Source organism: Leptosomus discolor, chromosome 4 (genome assembly GCF_034619465.1).
Source record: "Leptosomus discolor isolate bLepDis1 chromosome 4, bLepDis1.hap2, whole genome shotgun sequence".
NCBI classification, from domain to species: Eukaryota; Metazoa; Chordata; class Aves; order Leptosomiformes; family Leptosomidae; genus Leptosomus; species Leptosomus discolor.
Window position 1 is genome coordinate 10,703,891 of NC_141394.1, and position 24,453 is coordinate 10,728,343.

The 24,453-nt window shown below is 45.3% G+C and overlaps 1 protein-coding gene across 1 annotated transcript in view; it reads right to left on the reverse strand.

Moving 5' to 3' along the window:
* Nucleotides 1–24,453, reverse strand: part of SHROOM3 (shroom family member 3) — a 151,593-nt gene that overhangs the window by 96,310 nt on the left and 30,830 nt on the right. Inside the window, exon 2 of the mRNA XM_086463812.1 lies at nt 9,039–9,193. The gene's annotated coding sequence lies outside the window, so the exon portion shown is untranslated. The remainder of the gene's footprint in view (nt 1–9,038; nt 9,194–24,453) is intronic.

A 24,453-nucleotide genomic window follows, 5' to 3' on the forward strand; every position in this document is an offset into this window, starting at 1 on the left:
TGGCAGTCCTAAGCTGTAGCTAATTAAATCCTAGACAGTCAGCCTGTTGCCAGTGATTTCAAAATGCAATTCTGTTCACCTCTTAGCTGTCTGCCCCGCGTTTCACATTGACCCTTCCTAATGAGATAGGAACTGCAAATATTTTGATGAATGCACAGAAAACTCCCCTAATGAAAATACTGATGCTTGAGATAGTTAAAGACTTACCAGTTTGAGCCAACACAAAAGCGGATTTTAAAGCCTTTACTTACCTGGGAACAGGCTGTACAGACCTTCAGAAATACTGTACAAACAACGGGTCAGAACCCTGCTGGGCTTTGGCTGGTTGCATCCATTTGCATCAGCTAAGGAGCTGTCTCCTCATGTAAGACTCCAACTGAAGACTCATTTTTTTAGAGTGTTAAAAAAATGGACTTTAGAAGATCCTCTCCCTGTCCCACAATCTCAGGCAACAGAGCATCAGTGACACCTGGCAGACAGGGAGCTGAGAAACAAGGAGACATGACCAAGGGCACACCGGAAAGCTGCGGAGTTCACCACAGTGCTACCATCGAACATACAACAGTGCTAGTCACAAGACCACCCTGCCAGCCCTCTACCAGTGTTAATGCCAGCTTTGGCCTCTCAAGCTGTCAGTCCTGAAACTCCCACATGTACGAAACCTTCCTTTCTCCTGTTCCCTCAGTCATCATCACTGAACAAAAAATAACCACACTGCATAGCAGCTCTTTGGAAACACGCTCCTGTGCTGCTACAGAGTGGGGTGTGAGCCAATGCCTATTCCAATTAATTTCATTCACAAAACTTGGGATTTATTCGATGCAATTTTTTGGCACGCTGTCAAATACGACACAAAATTACATTAGTGTCATAAGAGGAAAGGATTAGTCCACAGAGTTCTTTGAAAAATTGTGTTGGCACTTGTCTTTTTGTAAAAATGCCAGCAGCTTCCCCTCTCTCTAGGAATAGCCCATTTTCTCCTGGTCAATGAGGAGAATCACTGCTCAGCGAGGGTCTGAGCCAAAGCCTTTTTGAGTCTGTGGGAATCTTTCCACCAATTTCCATGGCCTAGAATTGTCTCTGAGACTCAGATGTCAGTCGTACTGACATCTTCCTCCCACACTTCAACACTTTGATAGGGTCATTTAGCAGGTAGAGTGGAAGGCTTTTTTTTCCTTTTTTTTTGTTTTAAAGCCTTAGATACACCAATTTGCTGCCAAAAGAAGAACAACTTTGTAGCTATGGCATAGGTCTAAGTATGCAGGATGTCTGGGTTTAATTACTGATCTTGCCACAGAGGTCTTTAAATGAGGTGATTAGAACCAGATTTGGCTGAAAATGTAATGCTGGCCATGTTGTGGCAAAGTGGAGACCCGTGTGGGCCAGCATCTTCTCCCTGGCAGCACCTGAAAGCGGACACGTCAAGAAGAGGACAAGAGCAGAACAAACATACCCACACGTCCAACATCCTCCCAGCCCCAGCAGTTCGCAGTGGCAGCGACTGCGTAAGTGTGAGACGGCCCCTGGCGCTGAGCAGCAGGTTTTCGTCTGCCACAGGACTGCTGTTCCCAGGGGCTGTATCCCTGGGTGAAGTCTCAGTCCGCTCAGCACCTGAATTAGCCAGCTTCCCTCTGATACTCCCAGTCTCAGGACTGTAGCTCACTTCTCCTCCCAGCATCTCCACCAGGTCTCCTTGTTCAGACAAGGGGGTCTGGGGACAGGGATGTGCCAAGAGAATAAGCTGAATAACCCAACCGATGCAGAGAATCTGTAGGGAAGCGTGAAAATGAACAGGCAGATTACAGTTATAGCCAAGGATAAGCTTAATCCTTTCTTTTTTGTACAATTTTTAGCACAACAGGAAAATGAGGATAATGTTTTCTATCCCCACTCCTCCTTTGTTTGACTTGCATTTTTAGTTTAAGGCTCTTTGAGATGGAAAAGAATTGCAGGCACTGCTAAGCCTGAGGCAGACACAAACCACCAACCACTAACACTGAAAACAGAAAATCAACTGCCTTGAATGCTGATCTTTGCTATGTTTGTATCTCTTTGCTTACTTACACCTGACTACAGAGCTGCCCCAGAGAGGGAAAGATGACACATTCAAATGTTCTTCACTCTACATAAAACACACTATGAGAACTGGGCAAATGCTCACCCTTGGGACAGGTAAAGCTGTTGGTAAAGCTGTTAGCAGGGATCAGGAGCAGTGGCAGCCATGTACTTAATTGCAGTATCTATCTCGACGGTGATGGCCTGTACCAAGCCCAAAACATCAGGTCCCCATTCACGCTACTGCTGATTTGTATGAGCAGAGGATTTGCTCATGGGGGCTCTGGAGAAGAACAAGGCTGAGAGGAGGCTTTTACTGCCATGGTCGCAGAAGCACTAAGCTTGTGTGCCTTGAGCCTTAAGAGCGCCACAAGATGTCAGGGCAACTATATGCTATAGGCACTGAATGTACTTCGTCTTTGATATAATATTGTATATTCCATACAAATAACACTTGAACAGGCTTCCTATGGTCGCTTGTAGCTGTATGATCGGATATATGCTACGAACACGCGTGGTGCACGTCTTGGAGGTATGCAGTCTTGCTGTAAACCACAGCTCTTCACACTTCATGCAATCCTGCTGGCTCTGGAAAAGCAAGCATTACCATCAGAGCCCCTCATATCCCAAGTCAGAACCTATGTGCTGGCCCCAGCCCTAAAAACAACACCCCAGAAGAGCTCTTCAGGACTCCTGCACGTCAGCTTGTACAGACTAAGGGCCTAAAACACTGGTCATTCTCTGCAGAAAATTTTTACTTGCTGTTCCACTAGCAAACTTTAATAGAGCTTTGCATTCATTAACCCAGACTGATGCTGGATCCAAGAGTTTAAAGAATCAAAGGACCAAATTCTGACCTGAGACAACTCAACCAAACTTCATTCAAGCCCCCGGAGCCGCTTTACACACCCACCAAGAACACGGACCAAACCGCCCGTGGCAAGCTCACTGCACAACATACTGTCGTCTCAACAAGAATGACTTCATGTTTTCACCTCTGCCCTCCCTGCACCAGGCAACAGTGAATGCCACAGCAACTCTAAGGAATGGCTTGTAGGAGGCCTTAGCCCAAACAGAGTTTGTGTTAGAAAGGTTGCCTGAGAGTTGTTGTCCCTGTGACTGTGGCTCCCTTCAGCATGATATTCGCCGAACAGCTACATTTGCCATCATGCCTCAGTGATCTAATTGCTGCTGTTACCAACATGTTGAATGTAAAACTATGTAAACAGTGTGACGCTCTGACAGCCATTCTTGCTTACTGACCTGTGGAAAAGTCTATTTTTGGCAACGGCTGTAGGCCACTGTGGTCGCTGTAAAGCAGACAAGGCAATGCCCACATTTTGAGCCTTATCTTCAGCTGACAGAAGCATGCACAACACAATTAGATCAAACTGATACCACTGAAAAGGCCCGAGTCTTTTTTCAATTGCACCCAACTCTGCTTAGATACTGAAGTTGGAGAGGAAGTGACAGAAGTAAACAAGTTGGAAAAAATAAACCATTTTCGACAATTAAACAACTAAGCCTTATTTCTGCGACTTGTAGCTTTAGCTTTCAAACACACAGTCTCCTCCAGCTGGTTAAAGATCAACTGAGTATCCAAAACTATGTAAGGTAGGTTGCTGAGGACAGTAGGCAAGCCTCTCACTACAAAATGAAACAAACTGGTCTCTCCAGTTTCTCATAGTGATTCACACCTCCTGTTCCCAAATTGGCAAACCCGTGAGCAAAAAGATCTTCCCAGCATCAGCCTGTGGATTCCTCAGGCCTGATGGAACTGGTTCTGCTCATACTCACAGTGAGAGACATTTGTCACCAGCAGTGATACAGACATACTGAAGACTGTATCATGGGAAATACTTGTGGAAACCTCTCTTCTGAGGACCTGCCTTCTTGGCTCACTCCCATAGTCTGTCACCAGTGGAGCGATACTTGTTTGCTCTTCCCTGTATCGCAATGCTGCCTTGTTTCTTTGCCCAGTGATCGTTTTAAAGGCTGATCCCCTCACTCACTGTTTACCTGTGGCAATTTGATCTGGCTAGCAGGACAGAACACTCAAGCAGCAGTATGCTTTTTGCCTGATTGCTCAGGTATGAAATACATCAGAATGAAATGAATGTGCTTTCTTCTGGGCCAGCAGAAGAAAGTGCCTGAAAAGCCCTGTATTAAAAAGCAGGGAAGGAAAATACAGGTAATTTTGTTGTACAATTCTAAATGTCTTAAGAATCGGATGGCAGAAAAAGGACTTGAACGGACCACCAAGCTAAATCCACCTTGCCGGCAGCAAGCACACAAAAGATACTAGCAGCAGGGTATGTGAAGCAGGAAATCATAACTCAACTTAGCAGGGACTGGAAAATGCACCTAAAGCACACTCAACAAGGCTTTGTAATTCCCTGACATGCAGAGTAGCTCCTTCTCTGGCTTATTGTGGCTTCAGCTCAATGAAGTGTGAAGTATCAGCAAGCTTCCTCATAGCACACCCGTTGCAGACCTGAGGTCTACAGGAATGAACAAATACATACCTGTCCGAGTCTATTGTTCTGGAAATGAATGGGCAAAACGAATACAGGGAGGTAGGAAGGAATGGGCAGAAAGAAAGCAACTGGCTTTAGGAGCAGCTTTTTAAACGAGTTAGGTATATGAGCAGCCCTGTTAAAGGAGCAGAGGAAGCTGAACATTTGAAAACTGCCATTGAGGGCTCCTGAGCTGAGGATGAGACAAACAAAATGCAGCTAGAGAGCATCCATGAAAAATCATTTAACAGTTATCTCCCAAATAAGGATCATCTTAGGGACCAGGCACAGTATTTACTTAACACTAGGGTTCATTTGGTCGTTCTCTGCCTCTGCCCTACTGCAAGTCCATAAGCAAGGAAGCAGAAAGCGTATAAATTCACAACTTGACCCGTCTCTCCTACTGTAAGTTCCTCCCTGATGTCAGCAGGACGTTTGCACAGGAGTGAAAGGCAGACTATGGTCCTCATGTACTAACTACTCTGGTACTGGCTGTTTATTTATAACCATACATATTCACTAATATTAAGTATCCTTGTGAGATGGGTAATTTTTCTCATCTCTATTTTAGTCTTTCCTCTCATACTGAATTTTCTCTGATTTTCCTTTCACATTCCCTTCATTGAAACTATTCCTACTCTTTTCCTCCATTAAACTGATCAATAACAGACTGTTGAAGACTGACAAGGATGCATCAGTACTGATCTTTGCAGACAACATTCCAAGGGAAATAACACACCATTGCATCAGCCTGTCTGTGGACCTAGCAAGGTGTTGTAACACCAATTTTTGAATAGTAACACAAGTAGAGGCTCACTCTGCTGCCACTAAAAGTACAGTAAGCTGTACTAAAAGCTTACCTTTGTCCTAAAATAATAATAAAAAAAGATTAAATGGCAATCTGAGTATAGTATGTGGGCTACACAAGTGTACAGACTGGGTCAAATGTATTCTGTTGGTCCTCTGTTGGGTGGTCTCACTACAGTACATCTGAATAAAAAAACCACGCGCTTTCTATCCATTGTGATGTCTGGTGTCAAAATCACACTGCTCTAGAGCTCCTGAGATTTTAATTTGAAAAACAAACAATCAAACCTTCAAAAACATGCTGACCTTGGATATGCTTTGGAAAGAACCAAAACCACATACCCCAAGCAGACTTTGCTATTGTTTGCATATGACTTTTACGGGGTAAAGTCCATGTCAGTGTGAGTTTGGGTCACTGCCTAAGCAATACCTCTCACAAATACTGAAATCACAGACTAAAAATGCAGGTCACAACTGGTTGGTGTGTTTTCAGACTGCTAGTATTTGCAGCAAGCAACCCTAATCCACTTCAATGAAATCATTATGGCTAACTTACAAAAAACAGAATCTCAAGCACTCAAACAGTAATTTCTTTTCAGATGACGTAGTACTGCCAAACATCATCTTCTTGTCCACACAACAAAACACAAGCCCAAGTGGGAAGCGCACTAGTGCTCCTTTACCAGTCTTAATGGCTAAACTCATTATGTCTGGGGTAAAGATAATCTGCACATCCTTGGTGCTGCAGCTTCACCTCAAGTCCGGCTTGCAAACCTTTGTCCACATTTCATCACACAGATATGCCGCCTGCTCAGCAGCATCCCCCTAACTGAGATGAAGGCTCCATGTGGCCCAGGTTCTGTACTGAGCCACTTTTCTTCATTTGTTTCTTTTGCATCTTGCCTCATTTCATTTCATATTGTTGGAAGCTTTTATTTAATGCAGTAACTCACTTTCCCCTCGCTGCTGTCCTCTTTTTCACCATTCTCCTCTGGGACCCTTCTTTTATCCCTTCTCAACCACCTTCACTCTAGCACTGGAGACAAAATCTTTGTCTTCAACCTGACCACCAGCTGGCCAAAGTGCTGACTCCTGCCACCTTTGATAACGGAGAGAATTCAGAAAAACTTGTGACCCACTGCCCACACAGCAGTCAGGACCTCACATTTTTGTTCTTTCACTGCTCTCATGCCAGCACTGCACGGTCAGCTGGGACTGTGTCAAATTACCTGGACTGACGGCTGGGCTCTTAGCTCTTAATCGCAATTTTTCAGTTCTAAGTTTATGGACTGTCACTGAGCTTTAAATGGGCACGAAGGGCTTCAAGTACCTTGGCAAGGGAATAGTATGTGAATGCAATACCTCTTAAAGTTAACGTGCTTGATCTTTCTATCGGTGATGAAATCAAATTATGAAAGGCTCCAACCAAATTTTCTTCAAGTTCACTACAGCATTCCAGCCTAGGAAAACACCAAATACCCTTGCACACTCACTAAAATGGAGAAGGTAAAAAGGTCTTGGGAACTTACAAATAATGGAGAAAGAAACTATTACGTTACAATGTGAAGTGTAATTCCGGAACATAAAACACTGCTGTCTGATTGTCGATTTTTTCAGAGGCGGATCACTCATCAGCCCTAATGAGAACCATGTGATCGATGCCCACTGGGATTGCTCTACCTCTCATGAGTCCTACCGCATGTAAAGACGAGCCAAGGAACTTAAACAGTTGCTCATTTTCTCTTTTTTTGGAGAAAGAGCCCTCAAAGCTTTCTAAGAGACGTGGTCCCATGAGTCAGGCATCTCCCAAGGAAGTATCAGGAACTGCTGGATTTCGGCCTGGCTATGACACTGCTGACCTTGAGTACATCACTTCTCTGTGTAGAGACATATGTGCATACATGTACGTATACAGGCAGACATAGAGTGCTTATTCACTCCTGGTGTCCAGTTTGAGACACACAGAAACTGATCTTCCCAATGTACTTTTTCCAGTTTGTAGGCTGCAAAAAGGCTTTTCACAACATGGGCCTGTTTTAGTCTCACCAGAGAAATGCTGCTAATGAAAATATCTAGGTGAAGTGGAGAGGAAGAAATCTGGGATGAAACAACTGCATGGGACTCCAGGCTTTGCTTGTCTGTCCTCTTCTCTTTCCTTTTCTTTTTACCTCTTAGGTGAACAGATCAAACACCAGAAACGATTCTCAGTTTACACCAAACAGAACCAGTTATTTTACTAGTTCATCTCAGCAAAATGAAACTGTGACAAAAGGGTTCTATTTTCACAATCTTGCTAAGTTAGTCTGAATTTAACATTTTCTTCAGTCAATACAGTTGGATGACAAACTACACGGGCCTTAAATAACTACTTTTGGAAAACACTCAAATTGCAATGAACTACTTTTGCAAATATCCTCTCAATGGCTACACAAACCATCTGCCAGTTCCGTATATGAATATTCAGAATTTGTCATAAGGTCATTGTCAGTACCTAAAGGCGCTTTAGACAAACAACAGAATACTGCCAGCAAAAGCACGAAATATACTCCAGAGAGCAGGAGAGCATCTGAGCTGTTCATATTTGCCCTGTTTGGACATTACCGCTCAAATGTTAGTCCGTTGTCCCAACTTATCGACCCAAGCTGACGCCTTTTGTTTGACTAATGACAGCTCCTCAGCTATGCTGATCTTGACCCAGATTCCTTTGTGGCTAAGTGTGGAAATTCAGGACAGAGCACTCCATAAAGTGATACCAACTATCACCTAACTGGCACAGAAAAAGCTGTTTGGATGTGCCCATAGTAAAAAACATACAGGAAGCATCTCTACAAAGGTCTTAAAAAACCCCCCGAATTCCAGACCCAAATATCTCTGATTCAAAATGCGCATCGAGATTCAAGTTCTGTGTCCTGACGCTCAGACAAAAGTATTTATTATTCATGTCACCAAAGAGGATCAGCACAATTTGCTCAGCTGAGTTACACTCATCACACCATCAAACCTGGCACACCGGCATCACTACTCATTACCATTCACAAGGCCTCGGACAGCCAGGGAAACTGCGACACAGAAGACGTGAGATATTGCTCATTTGGTGATAGCACAGAGGCTGTTGCTCAAAAGGTTCAGGTGAGGTGGCTGCTCTTCCCCCTAGATCACATCCTGAGAACAATATTGGTCACGCTCTCGGTCAGCACAGCCAATCTGCCACTCACCTGCAGAACACGAAACAGCTCCAAATCTTGCTGAGGCCAGTGGAAATGTTTCTGCTGTCACAGCAACAGTGATAACATGCAGCAAATGAAGCAAGAGCTATGTACAGAACTGCCACCTTTTCACAGAGAGCCCCAAGCACTTTGAAGGAAGATGGGACTGCTCGTAAATCACTGAACAGGAATCCTGGATTGTCATGTGGCAGGGGAGCAGTGGAAGAACCTTGGGTGAGTATTTCACACGCTTGGACGTATCAGTGACAAAGGAGCCATAGAAATGTTGGCTGAAAAGAACAAACATTTGCCCTTGGCTCACGCCTGTGTGCCTAAAAGACCTTTGCCAAGATCAGGCCAAGTCACAGGCTTTCAGCTGGAGATGTGAGGGGAATGGCTGTGACACCCTGCAGGGCAGGACAGAGGCAGGGAAGGAGTGCCGGATCTTGCCTACCTGCGGACGACTAGCTTCAGTTTCTTGTAGGACCCTTTAACCAGAGAGATGGCCTCTCTCCTGGAGCTGCTCAGCTCCACCTCATTGATGTTCACCACTTCATCACCAGCCTGCAGCTTGGAAGGCAGGGAGTCCGCTTTACCTCCCTCTTCGATCTGCACAGGAAAGAGAGGAGAAAGAAATGGTGAGACACGCCTGCAACAGTTGGGCTATCACATGCAGAGCTGAGCATGCATTTCTGTTGAAGCAATTAGGTCTACCAGCCACAAACTCGTGTCTCTAAGAAACGTTGTTTCCCTTCGCCAGCCAGGTTCCTCAAAGTTCTGTGCTTGCCTCCCCTACGTTTCATATAAATGGAAACTGGGGATCGGCAGCCAAATTAATTCTGCCAAGAAGCATTGTTTTGAATAAGCCTGAAGAGTCTTTGGTATTTGGAAGCAGTAAACACCGTGAAACACCTCCTGATAAGAGCACCCAGGCACAAGCCCAAAGGCAAAGCCAGGATTAGAAGAGCTTGGATGTGACTTTTTTTGTTCAAGCTCCTCTTTGTGACCTAGCTGGCTGATGGTCAGCAACAAAGCAGATGCACATAGGTGTATGTAGTCAATGACATGCAGCACTCTGCAGGGTTTTTCAGCTGGGGATTTAAAGAAAGTAGACAATTGGTTTAATTTTATTAGAAAGTAAGCAGCCTGCTCAAGGCTTTGCAGTGGCAAAGCTAAAAGGACAATCCTAGGGCACTTTCCTCTGTTTCATATGGTCCATCACGGACATTGTGTAGTCCTTCATGCACATCGATTCTCCATCGGTGTGCCAGCGGAAATAAGCCAAGTCTGCAAAGAAGTGAGTGACAAGGCAGAGGACAAGAAAATTTGGCCCAGAATCTCTGAATCTCAGCCCTGTGCACTAATGCACAAAGGCATGCTAGCCCAGCAGAGGGCAAGGTGACATATGGGTTAATGCACTGCAAATCCTGAGTTGCTGGAGACTCAGGAGGGTCACCGGTTCGGAGTGCAACCGATACAGCTTTTATTACAAAACTTGCCACCACAAAATCTGATATTCAAAGCACCTGCCGGTCCCTGTTCAACAGAAGCTGTAACCTGTGGTAGCCATTGTCATGTGAGCCACACTTAAGTATAACATCTCATGGCACATTAGAAGCATAATCTCTTCCTTCAGGTCTTCACCTTCCCAGACATCGTATTGAGACAAAGAAATGTATCCGAGTGGGATTAAGACTCTGATCCAGCCAGGGGAACGGTTGCATTTGCAGGGGTACCATTTCCTGAGCAGTGAAATCGCACGCACATTTCTGGAAGTTACTTTTATTTCAAGTCATGCCAGGCAAAGTGTAATTGAGCCATAACCCAGACATGTAACTCAGCACATGTAGACTTATTACTCAGATTTTTACCAGAACATTAGTTCCAGTGTTGAATGGTGATTTCTCACAGGCGAAGCCCATCTGTTCTTCTGAACAATAGTATTCCAGCTCATGTACCTTCTAATATTAAAATCTGACTTCCACAGACATTAGCTAGTAAATTCTCTGACCCCCCTACAAAAATCATTGTCATTCATCCTACCAGGAAGTCATTCCACTAATGAATGAGTTTTTTCTTTTCTTCTTAAGAATGGATAAAACCACAGGAATGAGACTTCATATAAAGAGTCTTGTATCACAATTACCAGGAAGGGTGAGAGATGAAACATTAGACCTTGCTGCCAGCATAAATAAATAACAAACTAAAAATGCAGTATTGCTCCAGTTTGTTGCTGCTGTAAAGGAAAATAGGTGGGTATCATTTCAATGACATGCAATAGAGTGGGATACTATGGGTTAGATGAACTTGTGATATAGTCAACCGACGGTATTTTTTTGTTTGTTTTTGTTTTGTTATGTTACATCACAGAATGGAGAAAAGGCATACTTGGAAAAACATCTCCTGTAACAAATACCAACTACTTCAAAAGCTGAGGTACTCATCAGAAGCATTTGTAGTAACTTCTGCCACAGTACCATAGTAAAGAATGCCTTTGAGGAAAGCCTGCTAGCACAAGTACAGAGTCATCTGCAAGTAATTCCAGAGGCTGAGAATGATCTGCTTTGCTCCTTTATACTGAAACTATCCAAGAGCAAGGCCTAAAACAAGACCAAATTTTTGTGATTAGAAGCTTTTGATGGCAGCATCGAAACCGTATTACTTAGGTACCTAGACAGAATAGAGCTCTTTTGTGGTTTACAGTTGTCTCGTCTATTAATAATCTGTTAGCCTTCTCATCTGTCTACTGCTTAGGTACCGTTGTGTCATCTGTTCGTCTGCGGTTCCCTGGATGCAAATTCCTTAAAGTTCCCAGAGGAAAACATTCGCAACAGGCCTGTGACCTGGCACTACCACTCGGACAGTCTAAAGAGGCAAAAAGACTCCCAAGTTTCCACCAAAAGGCCAGAAACAAGGCCCTGTCTCCCAAAGCAAGGCTCAGATGCTCCACGTTCATTTCTTCTCTCTGAATGCCTCTGAAAATATCTGTGTTTAAGGAGTGGTGATATTTGAAGGAAAGAACCGAATGATTCAAACAAAACAAGCTGCACTATAAACACAAAGCTCTATCTCTAGCCAGTGTAACAATTATCAACAAAGCAAACAAACCCCAGCGTACATGTAGCCTATTTAAATGAACACCTGCTTCACGGGACAAGGCTGAACAAGGTCAAGAATGGGACTCTGCTGGGTCTGTGATGCACTCAGCAGTTAAGGATGGAAGATGCTCGCAAAGCTATGCATGCCACAGCAGACAAATAATACGCAGGCAGGCCACTTCTCCACGGGGCTACCTTCTCTGAACAACTTGTCTCACCCTGTGGACCAGGTCCCAAGTGAGAGGAAACGAGAAGGCAAGTCTTCAACTGTTCCCTAAATCTAGACTGGTTCTAAGTGATGCAGCGAGGGCACAGCCAGCAACACAGTCTATTGTTTTACGTGTGCAAGTTGTGCTGGACCAGCCACAGCACTGTCAAAATCACTCTCAACAGCTACTTGTGTCAAAAATGTAATCACCATGAGCTACAGGACCGAGTGTAAGAGGTCAATCAAATACCAGTAAGACCTCTTGTGTTTATTTAAGCTGAGAAAAAACAAGGTGATAGGCAGCCAGCAAACCTTCTGGGTGTAGGACTTGTCACTCGTCCATCAGGAGCAGAAGCCAGCAGGAGCCAGTCGGGGACTGAAGTTTTTTTCTCTTTGGCTGGATTGAGCCAACCGCTCTGCAAAGTGGAGTTATGAGAGGTGACTCTGACAAGCACAGGATGGAGGAATAGCTAAAAAACAGGCTGGTTTTGAACTTCATGTGCTGGGATAAACCTTAGGGGGCTGGATTCAACGGCTGGTCTTACTGCAGGTGCTGTGAGTAGACCAGCTGCCCAGGCACTGCCACATGGGGAGAAGAACCCCTCTCCTTGAAATCAGCAGGAGTATTTGTAGAGCAAAACGTTAATCAGTGACATAAAGACTCTTGGTTTCTGTGCCTCAGTTTCCCACCTGTAAAACGGACACAATCGTCACAACCTGTGTCTGTCCTGCCTATTTAATGTGTGAGCTCTCTGCAGGTGGTGATGATCCAAATCTTGGCTTTCATTCCAGGGGCTGTCTCTGCGAATCTCTAGCTCACAGGCCCTGACCCTGGGAAGAGTCTGTGACAATTAGAACCACGCAACAGGACAGCAACCCCTTCCAGAGGGTGTTCCACCAGCCACCTACAAGATGGTTCCTACTTCCTGTGAAATCCCACCAAACTTCTCTGATCTCAGCATCTCCCCCACATTTCTTTCTTTCTTCTGTTTTCCACAAACATATCTAGCTGACTGTTTCAGGTTCTTTCAGAAGGAAAGAACACGATCTTCCCTGCCAAGCTGGCCTCTCCTGAAACACATCCAGTTCAAAATGCCTCAACGGTCTCCTCAGGCTGACGCAAACCAAAGTCCCTTCAGTTGTCCCTACTGTCTCCTGCAGTAAAGCCTTCCATGCCCACTGCCCTTTCCTGAAAATCCCAAAGGCCACCCCCTGCGTCCTGCTTTGCATTAACGCTCCAGTCTGTTTTCTTGCATTAGAGGAAGCTTCTTGTCATTCAGTAGATCCTGCAGCAGACTTTGAACCCATCTGTTCTCCCTTTTTTTGGCTTACTGTAAAAGCAAGAAGTTGCTTAAGCAGATCACCAAGGATACATAAGACTTATTACTACTGTCTTTTGTTTGGTTCGCTATGGTTACTGTAGGTTCAGAGAATGCTGCCTAACTGAGATCCTTTCTTGATTATTTTAAAGAAGTTTTCTTTATTTATTCCTCTTTTCTCTTCCCTTTCTTTGAGGAGCTTTTGTAACCACAAATTCTCTGTAGCTTTTAAGATGGATTATTCCATCTTTGTGTCCTTTATATTACGAATGGTGCATGTGATTCCTAAACTGTAAACTTACTTGCTGAAGTTTCTCAATAAAAAAAGAAGCAAGCAAGCAAATATGTACGCACACTGTATGCAGCGAGAGCTGTGCCACACAGCAGGTCAGTACAACTGCTGAGTGACACCAGGAGATGCTCTGGAGAAAACAGTAAGCCAGCATAGCTGGGTGTTGACAGAAGCAGCAGCAATTGAAATGACAAACTACTGCCCTTTTCGTGTCAGATATTATAATGATGGGAAGGGAAGCATCACAAATGAACTGCTGGAGATGGCTGTCCAGAATTCCTGAGCTGACAAAAAAGATTTTATAGGAACTGACAGGGTGAGAGAGGAAGAAATTTTGCTCCATGAAGGAATTGAGAGGGGTAGCTTCTTCTGCTGCAGGGAGTTCGTGACTCGCCCAAGAGAGGCGTTACAGAAGAACGTTCTCTTCTTTAGACCCTCTGTTTTCAAATATTTCACTGGAACCATTTTCATTCTTTCCAGTGGAATGATGCATTTCCAGCGAATCTGGGGCTCATATCTTCCTTGACTCTCACGAGGTCATTAGCACTGGTGCAACGTGGGGGAAAGTGTTCAACCATCTGCACGCTTGAGAGAAAACACAGGAAAAATGGCTGTATCCATTTCCAAATTCAACAGTCAAGGGTTTAATCACTTCTCAGTGCCCAGACTGGAACATCGAACAGGTAAGACTAGGGTCTTTCATTTACCTGTCCACTACCAGGCGCAATACAGCCACACCAGACCAGTCATGTATCGCACCCAGTACAGGGCAGTGCACACAGAGGCCCACTGGGCCAAATGTGGCTTGCTCAGTAAACCCGCTGAGTAGCTGATTGATTTAGGCTTCATGTTGGAGATGGAGATTTTTAAGCCCCTGTGGAGTTCAGAGATGGTTCTCAAACCTAAAGACAAAGTTGCAGAGCTGCTGAATGACTCCAGGGAATATGCTGCTCTCCTCATTCAGACTTAATGCCATGTCACAACTTGGGGGCAGCGAGCGATTCCCATGCAGCAGACAGAAATTCTTCCCCATTGTCCCCAACCTCTGTGTCAGCGTGACAGAGCAGTTAAGACAATTCAATCAAAAAACAGTTAAGTCAAAGGTCTCCCCCTGGAGCCGTGTCTCTGCTGGATTTCCCCATCCCTGATGCAGACATGCATCTCGAGAGAATTCAGCTATTGACATTTACTCTAAGCCAAAGAAAGTGTTTCCAAATTAGTTATTGTTTTATTCTGCAGGGAAGCAAGGAAGGGATTTTTTCTCATAGTGCTCTGGATTGTTCTACAGTAACATTTCTGCTCCCAAGTACAAAGCATAGTAGCAGAGAGATGAATTTATTCCAGGTAGTCACACAAGGTTCACATAAAATCAATCCACCTTGAGAGGCTGAACTTCGTTCATTAGAACAACAAGTTAAACTACAGGGTTTTGAAGGGTTAGCAGTGCTATGAAATCAGACAGTTCAAAAAAAAAAAAAAGTTATTTAACACAGGCAAAACAACATATTTTCTCCCACACTCAGCCTGAAAAGTGTTAATATTAACTTATTTGGCTTGGAGCAAGACACCTAGCAAGGACAACTCCAGCCCCTACCATTCACAACTAGCACTTCTGGCATCCCCAGGCTTATTTTCCAGATGCTGCACTAGAGAGGCACCACTGTAAACCGTGTTGGCAGTGACAGTCACCAGCTCCGATTTTAGCACTGTGGCCGACATCAGAGAAACTCGGCAGTATCTGACCCCATACAGAGAAGAGCCACCAGAGTGGCACAGACAGCTCACGGCTTCTTTGCAGCATGTGTGTGTGTATGTGTCTCTGGGGACAGACAGCTTCGTTTATTTCCTACCTGTCAGGACAAAGTCAGCTCACCTGCCTCTCCACTGAATTCATCAGCTCATGTTCTAAGAATATATATAATATGCTGCCTCAGTTCTCAGAAACAGCAAAATTCAATATCAAGGTTGTGGCAAAGAGCTCCCCTCAATGCTGTGCCCTCCCCAGATAGCTGAGGAGACCAAGACAGCAAGAGCTCAGCATCCTCTCAGCTCTTTTGCCCAGCAGTAGGTGCACTTGGCTTCAGATAAAGTGGTGCCACTAGTCCTGAGGAACGTGGGGAACCAAGGAGCACAGCCAGCTCCTTTCGTCTCCCCTCCCCACTGCTAGGATGCACTTCTGCTGGCAAAGTTGCTTTCCCTGCTTCCACGTGGCCAAAGGTATGTGCTGCTCTGGCAGAAAGGCCATCTATCCCTCACTGGGGCAGAGGAGCTTCCTTCAAGACGTGTCTGGAGAAATCACTCCTAGTCCCTGTGGCTTTACTCCTCTCCTGTTCCCGTGCTCTGGTGCCTGAGGCAATCCTTATTTTGTCTGTGCCTAAGGCTGGACCTGATGAAAGCTGAAATGAGCAGGAACTGCCCACGATCTTTTCAGAGGAGGGGTTTCAGGCAAGCGAGTTGTGTTTATCCAAAGTGGAATCTGTCCAGGATGCTGAGTGAAAACGGTACAGAGTCTCTGATACAAAGGGGACCAGGACCTCACTTTTTATGTATGTTCCCAAAAGCCAAATTGAAGCACATGCAGCAGCAGCAAAGTGTTGCCTGTTCCTTGCCACGTGCTATAGATCCAGATGGAAACGCGCTACCCCTGGATGACTGAGCACCACCCCTTCTCTACAGCCCGTTCTCTCCCCACGTGCACCTACACTGCCCCAGGGATAGCAGGAAGCATCACTGACCCTCTGCCATTTACGGTGCCTGGCTGCACATCCAGCTGTCCCCACTGCAGGGGAAAACCCAGCCCAGGAGCAAAGGAGTAACCAGACTGCTTCCCCATAGTCTCCAAACCAGGATGGTTTGGAAAACAGGAATGCAGGCAATATACTGGAGTGCCCCTGCTCCAGTGCAGACAGAGGCTCCCTGAACAACCAAAACCTTTTCCAGCATAATTTACTGAGGGCAGGCACCAAAGCAAAGTGGCTGTGGGCACCAAAGCAGCAATCCAGCTGCAGAAATGCCACCGTGACCCACACAGAGTGGATGCAAGTTACCACAAGTGGCGAGGGTTCAAGGTCATTCCTAGGAGTACCCTGCAGGCTCCAACACTTCCACACCTTTCCATTTCCTGCGTGATTGTTTCCTGTCCTGGAAGCAAGGTTAATCTCAGCAGTCAGCCCCTCAGCAAAAAGTGGCAAGAAGTGAATGGAAAACAGATTGCTGGTTTCAGCTACAGGAGATAAGAAGACAACGCTTGGATGAGTTTGCCTCTGACTCCTCTTGGTGACTCTAAATTCCTAAGCCAGCAGACTAAAGAAGGCTTAGCTCTTAAGATAATTTTCCACTTTCTTAAGCACAGATCTGTTAGGCTCCCAGAGAGATTTTTACATTTAAAAGTGGAAGAGGCAGCAAAAATCAAGTCTTCTTTCAACTAACGCACAAAGATGGACCTACGCTACAGCTTTGATTCAGACCTTCAAGAAGCCTCCAGGATCTTTTCTGGAACAAGAGGCAAAACTAAAGACAAATCTTCTCTACCCCCCCTCCATATATACAAGACAAGGAACTAACCTGTGTTTGCTCTATTGTAACGCCTACAGCCATATCAAGTTCCTCTTTTAGAGGCATGGTACAAACACATTATCATGGACAGTCCTTGCCCCAAGTCTTACAGTATAAACAGACAGGTTAGACAGAGGGACAGGAAACAGAGATATGGAAAAGCTGTGACAACAAGCAGAAAAACAGTGGCAAGGCCCACTCCCAGCTGCAGGGTGACATTTGCAACATATGGACTGAAACCAGAGGGAAGGAGAAGCAAGAGCATCTGCATGATGGGGGGGGAAAATCAGCTTGTTTTGAGCCAGCATAAAGCCAACTGTGACGTGCCTAGGGACCATCTGTAAAATGACATTCTGACATGCTTTACAGTGGCAGCAAACAGTCCTTCTGCTAGCCCAGGGAGACAGGACAAAGGTGGCTACAGGACAGGAGATGGCTTCTTTCCTGGGTCTCCCAGCACTTGGCTGCCTGCTGCTCTGTGTCAGCGTGTCCAGGGAGCCACTATCTCAAACGCCATTAATGCTTCTTCCTACCTTCCCCTCCTGTTGCTCACAGCACACAGCAAGGCAAGGAATAAAAGTACCAACGTGCGCCTGAGCCACAGACAAAGCAACTATGGAGAAGCGACACCTGTGCAGGTGCAGAGCAATGCTCGCCCTTTTGCAGCACTAAAATTCGAGGGATCGCTTCCTCCTGCGCTTTCTCTGGTTCCTGCACGAGCCCAGCTTTTACCCCAGCAGAGCCGTGCCTGCAGAACACACCCTACCCGTGCATGTGGGAATCAGCGAGCCTTGCTTCTTTGTTCGCTGTTTGGTTTTTGCAAACAATCCATTCCATGCATGCCACAGAGGGTGTATTACCAGGTGATACAAATACTGGAGCCTGGAGCACGTTAACTTGATCCTGCTCGGTCTGCAGCGATTATCAGGGCACTATCAGCTCAAGGGGCTACAAGAACTCATTCCCTGTTACTCTGCTGTATCTGACACAGCTCGCCCCTCTCCAGAGCACACAAAGCCAGTGACTCCACAAGTCTGAGGGTTAATATTTACTTTGCAATGTGAGAGTTAAAAATAGCTGTTTCTCAAAAAGTCCGCTGGAAAGGTCTTCTGCTCTGCCCCAAACACACCCAAGGTTTCTGAACTCCGGACTCCTTTTTTCACCCTGCTTTGCCATCCTGCCCCCAACTTCACAGTCCTTTCTCACATTTCTCACAAAGTTTCAATAATTAAAAACCCAGTTCTGATGACATTTAGACAGTGAGCCTGTTACAATCTAAGCGGGGGGCTATCAAACATGTGGCCACTCAACACATGAGAGAGCGCTGCTTCAAAGCTACTGCACGGCTACCAACTCCATCGCAGCAGTGCAGCTTGGAAGAGCGTGGCAGCTGAGGATCGCTGGCAAACCCAGCTCTCCTCACACACTCACATTCCCCAGCCATTCCTCTTCCTATTGTGGTCCTGGTTCTCAGGGCGCCACTCATCATCCTCGTCACCATCTCTACCCTGATCACTGTGGCAGAAGCCAACGCAGCATGCACCAGCTTCACCCACAGAGATGGACTGAGCCTAGCACTTAATGTTTCTCATCCAGTGGCAGGCCCCAGAAAAAGCTGGAGATGGGCCTGTGGTAACAGTCATAATTATTACAACTGAGGTAAGGTACTGTTAAGGGATCACCTGAACCCCACAAACCCTAGGTTTTTCAGTCAATGACATCAGCTGCTCCCTCATCCTTTCCACAGTCACCTGTACAGACCTCCCACACCATCTCTAAACAGCCCTTCTTGGTGGTTGCAGTGTGTCCCTCAAACTGTGGCATGTCATGGACCAACATTTGCTCACAAACCAAAATGTAATATGTGCAAGAACTGGCCCACCTCAAGAAATGCCACCTTTTGCACTGAGTGCAAATGGACAGGCATAGGAACATGTTATTATTTTTTTTTGCTGTTGGCAGTTTCTTTTGCTTTGCATACTCTCTTCTCACAGCATGACCTTACATACCCTCCCTCCTCCTGTCCTTGACATCTAGGAAAACAAACCAGTTGGAGATGCATCTTCAAAATGGTATTTGTTACCTAATCCAAGGACAATTTTTCAGTCCTGAGGAAAGCCAAACCTAGCATCACAGCAACTGCCATAGTAGGAAATGTAGGTATTTCTTTAATCTCCCTTCTGCTCCTAAAAACAAGGAGCAAATGACAACATTTGGAACTTTCCTTTCAATCCTTGTTACACAGCACTGCCTTGTGCCCTGTTGTGCAGGACGCTTTACACGTCTTCCCAGACTTTTGTATCACTTTTCTATACTTGCTGTTATGACCTTTGTTGCCATAACTCCTAGAGGTTGTAGCTTGACAGGCTGACCATCTGCCTTGAGACTTTCTTTGGATTCTGTCTTTTTGAGGTAACTGGAAAATATTTCCACATAAGAAAATATGGCTGAGATGTACACACCTGTGATCCGTACAAAGAAGAAAGAAGAAAAGCAGCAGGCTCTCAAAGTGCAGTTGTTGAGGGCTTTTTTCACCACATGATTAGACAGGGAACCTCCTGCCTTGGCATATTGCTCACGTGAATTTGAAACAGAAATGTAAAGAAAATCTGCCCTGCAATCAGGTAATTCCAGAAACTAGGTAAACCCAAAACTATGGGATTTTCTGGCTACTGGAACAGGTAGTACTTATCTATCCTGGAGACAGATCCTTGGCCCCAGCATGACCGCTTACTGCTTTTCGATGTTGGCCACTTCTCTTTCCCTTATTTTCTTTCCCCAATATTAACACTTCCATTATACCTGGTATAAATAGCAATAATAATAGTAATGACAACAGCAGTAATGATCCTCAAGAATTTTCCTTCCATTAGCTAATCTGACCTTTCAACACGATGGGAAGACAGCAGGAAGTATTGTTCCTAAATCAGAGAAGAATAAAAACAGAAGTAATGTTTATGTAACTCTTCCAGGGTCACAGAAAGAATAACACATTAGCACTGGAGTTGTACTCTCTACTCTGATTGCCAGGTCACGCTGTACTGATGCCAAATGAAGACTCCCCCCCCTTTAATACTTCTACCATGTCCCCAGCATTGAACCATTTTCTCTCAGGGCAATTTTCCCTTTTCTACAACCAAGGGGAACTGCTTTTGGATGTCCTTTCATCTGTTGTTCTGGTTGCCCACTTGTCTCCGTAGTTTTCATTCTTCTCCATTTGCTGTGGTTGTCCTCTCCCTCGTTGGGCTATCATTTCCCTTTCTTTCTTTTGCCCTGTATGCCCTTCTTCACCATGCTCCTCCCTCCTCCCTGAGCCTACTAATACAAACTAACAACCACTAAATGGTCTATATCTGAGAGGGAAAAAAAACAGATGATGCAGCAGAGCCATGCTTGATGAACTGCCTGGAGCTTTTGCCAGGCATTCAATAGCTGCCTAAGGGATTTAGGTATTCACTTCTCGCTCATTTTAATGAGAATCAGACATCAAAATTTTTAGAGACGCTTTGAAGATCGAAGCTTAGAGCAGCCAACAGCAATTAAAACACAGCTCAACATCAAGAGACGTGTCCTTTAGGGCAAGACAGTACTGCTGGCATCCCTAGGTAATGAGAAGGAAATGCTAACGGACTCTCCCAAAGTAGCTGGGCCGGTTCATCACAGCACGGCGGCTCGATGCTTTTTGACTCGCTGCCAGGTCACACACACTCCACAATAACGCAGCCAGAACTCCCCTCGGACCAGATAATGGCAACAGCGCGCGGCTTAGAGTGACGGTGCCAGTACAAAAGTGGAATTTTACGGTCCAAGCCATTGTCATCACATCACACTTGGCAAACCCTTTCTTTATTCCCCCAGCCTTCTATAATTATTAAAAAGTCTTCTCAAGTGAATTTAGTGCCCATGAAAGATGCCAGGCTCACAGCCCTGGAGATTCATTCTCCTTGCCTACAGATCAGCTTGTTACCCTTCCTTCCTGCTCCTTTCTCCCCACTGTACCTCTGGCGTGTTTTAGCACTTTCTTGAAGGACAAATTTCTTGGAGAAAAAAGGGAGACTATTTCTCCAAGATCCTCAGTGCTGCTGCTGAGATGGTTGGCTCCATAGATCCAAGAGCAGCAGCTATTTTTAAAAAATGGGCGTTTGTGCAGCAGAACCTATTGCTTCTGGTCCCCCATGCACTGGAGCGTGGGAGCACACTGTACAAAGCCATGGCTATCTGCAGGACCGGTGTCCGTGGCACCATCTACGAGAGCCTTCTCGCCCCAAATCCACCCACAAAAGGAATCCCCTGACAGCATTTCTGTGAGACTACCATAACTCCAAGTAGTAAAGAATTGCTATTAAATATTCGGAAATGATCGAAAGCACAGGAGAGAGAGGAGCAATCAGTTTCAATTTCATACAGGAAAAATGAATAACCTAAAGATGAAAGAGTCCATGTACTTCTGACCTCCATCCACCTACTGCTCTGCAGACCTACTTGCACATGCACATGATCCCGTGGCTTTGTGACAGGACAGGCTGGCTGAGCATTTGAGAACCTACTCTCCACGAACCCACGTGAAAGCACGCAGTCTTAGCTGTGCACGGGAGTTTTCCTAAACAGGGTCCCACCAGGCTATCCAAACGGAAAAAAAGCACGGGAACTGAAAAGCCTGTTCTTGCTCAGGCCTTGTGGATGTCTCGCAGGGCTTCGTGGTCTTACTGGGAGAGGCAGAGAGATGGAGCAATAAACTCTGTGAGGAGCATACACAGCTTTGGTCGGTTTGTTCAACTCCTTCATTCTGCAGTCACTATCCTTGTCCCCTGCTGCCACCCTGCGGCAGCAAGGAATTCAAGGGACAACTGCTTTTCTCTGCGCTACTTACCTCGTTTGTAGCCGGTGGGACTCAGCCGTCAGGCATGCTTTTCTAACGATGGGCTAAGACAGAGGCTCAGGTAGTGTTAATGAGAACAGGAATGAAATCCTGCCAGCTCAACCCTAAACCTGAATTTCACCCTTCAAATCTACGGGTAGTTCTGTTTTCAGTAACGAGAGTTATGCATGAGCAGCAAATTAATCTCAATGGCCAATGAATTATTACTGTTGTGAAAATAGAGCAGTTGCTGCACTTAACCCAGAATGAGTATCTCAAAGGTTCAAAGTCAGATGCATGAATAGATTTTATGGTGTGCAAAAAGCAAGAATAAATTATTAAATAGTGGCATTTACCTTATTTTGTAATTTAGATATTGAAAACCCAGTCAGACCAGGGAATGCTGCAGTCCCCTGTACAATTACAAAATGAGAGAAAAGGGGTCCTGACCTTTTCAGCCTGTCTGGCTCATACTTTTCAGTCCTTCCCACTCTGCCAGCCATGATCTCTGTCATCCCTTTGCTCTGCAGCTCTCTCACATTTTTGCTGATAGTACCCTTAACCTTGTGCTTCAGAGCATGCTCACTGTCAGTTTGTACTGAAAGCACCTTAGGCCACTAAACATTGGACAACATTCATGTCAATAAGCACTGAATTAATTTCGTTTATGCTCTGTGTTGGTTCTTTAACTAGTGCCCAAGAGGCCAAGTGCACCCCGAAATCCCCTGCCCACATGTTCGCCTGAATGTCTTCAACCTGCACAGGCCAGCTCAAGAAAACGCTGAAGTAATTTTGAAAGTAAGACGATAAGAGCAGGCTTAGCCAGCGATTAGCAGGGCATTTCATAGCAATCCAGGAACTTTCTTGTTAAGTTTACACTGCAGATGTGGACACTAATAAAGCAAAAACTGCTAGGGTATGCGAGGAAGCACATTTGTTCTCCTCTACCTTAAACAAATTCCTTCAGATGGGGGTGACAGGGAAAGGTGCTCTGTGATGCCACTCTCACAACAGCAAGAGCAAGGATGCTAGTGCCTGCTCTCTGTGTTTCTTTTACAGGTATCCTGACAGATGATGCATGGGAAGAGTATGTCCTTACAGGACCAGGAATGCCTAGTACTTATAAAGTAAGTGTCTGTTTTCGTAAGGTCCAGCCTTTACCCTCCCAAGAGGGCAGCAGGTATTCCCCAGCTCAACAGTTCTCTCAGCAGACACAAGCTTCCCAAACTGGCTCAGCTCATACGAATGTGCAAGGGACTTTGAACTTAAGCTAGTTCGGGATTGCCAGCAGCAGAGCTGAGCATGGAGCTCAGATTCCAGAATATGCCCCAAAAAACCAAGTTAACAGCTCCGGCAGTCAGGCTCTGCTCTATTTTGTCCTGTCCCAGCAGCACTGAAGTTCATTAAGATACGTGCACAGCACCTACCCCTCTCCCTGCTTGAATCCTCTGCAGCAGACACATCTTTCTTGAAACTTTCTTATCAAGCCCTTCTTTTAGGGAAGGGGATTTATAGCTGCGTTTCCAAGCTTATTCATTTATGAAGCCAAACGCTTCTTGGCAAAATGATTTTTAGCTGCAGTAGATGCATAAATGAATTCAGCTGCAGTTCAGGTTGAGGCAGTTCCAAGTTTTCAGAGCCAGTGCTGCTGGCAGGTGCCATGGAGATGGATAAGGTAAACATACCTGTAAAAACACCAGGCACATTGCCCGCTGTCTTCCTCCTTCCTGCATGCCAGAGAGCTCTTGCTCTTAAGCCTGTCTTTTGAAACTGTTTTCTGTGTGAAGACAAACCTCAATATTCAGTCCAGATGGCTGCTAACTTTGTGGAAGCTTCTATTTACACCTTGCCCTGCATCTAAAATGCAGAGCTTACACCCACCAGTGTGACATGTAAATGCCTTTCCAGAGCAAGGGGTTCAAATTCTCATTCTGCTATACACACCAGGGGAAAGTCCACCAAAAACATCTCAAATACAAACTGAAAACACGCATTCCCTTCCTGCCTTCTCCTCCACTTGCTACCATTTCCTGGTTTCTCACAGTTCTCTCAATTTATTTGCTGCTCTTCTGTTTCCAAAAATGTAATTGAAAATAAACTGATAGGACAAACAACCACGAGATTCCCACTAACAAGGGCAATATGAAATGACCTGTTTGGCTATCGGCAGCAAAAGGCCCTTGATCTCAGGAAGGAATTGGATTACAAAGGCGTGTTCTCCATGAGTACTGCCAGGCTTACTCCAGTTTTATACCTAAACTAGGGCAGCACACCAAAAAGTGACCGAACTCCTGCATCATGAGAAGGCCCATTTGACTTGCTGGTCTCCTCCTCTCTTCTTGCATGTAGCGCTAGGTCCCAGGGGTATCAGCATTAAAGACACAAGGTGATGTACGAACGCGTATGGGCTTAGCTGGACCGGGTACAAGGAGCACTTTCTATTAAAATATTGCACAACATTTTCCATTTTCTGAGCTTCAGTCTTAAGCACTGAAAAATCATATTCCTGCTTCACACAGATGGGAGTAGTCAAGAGCAT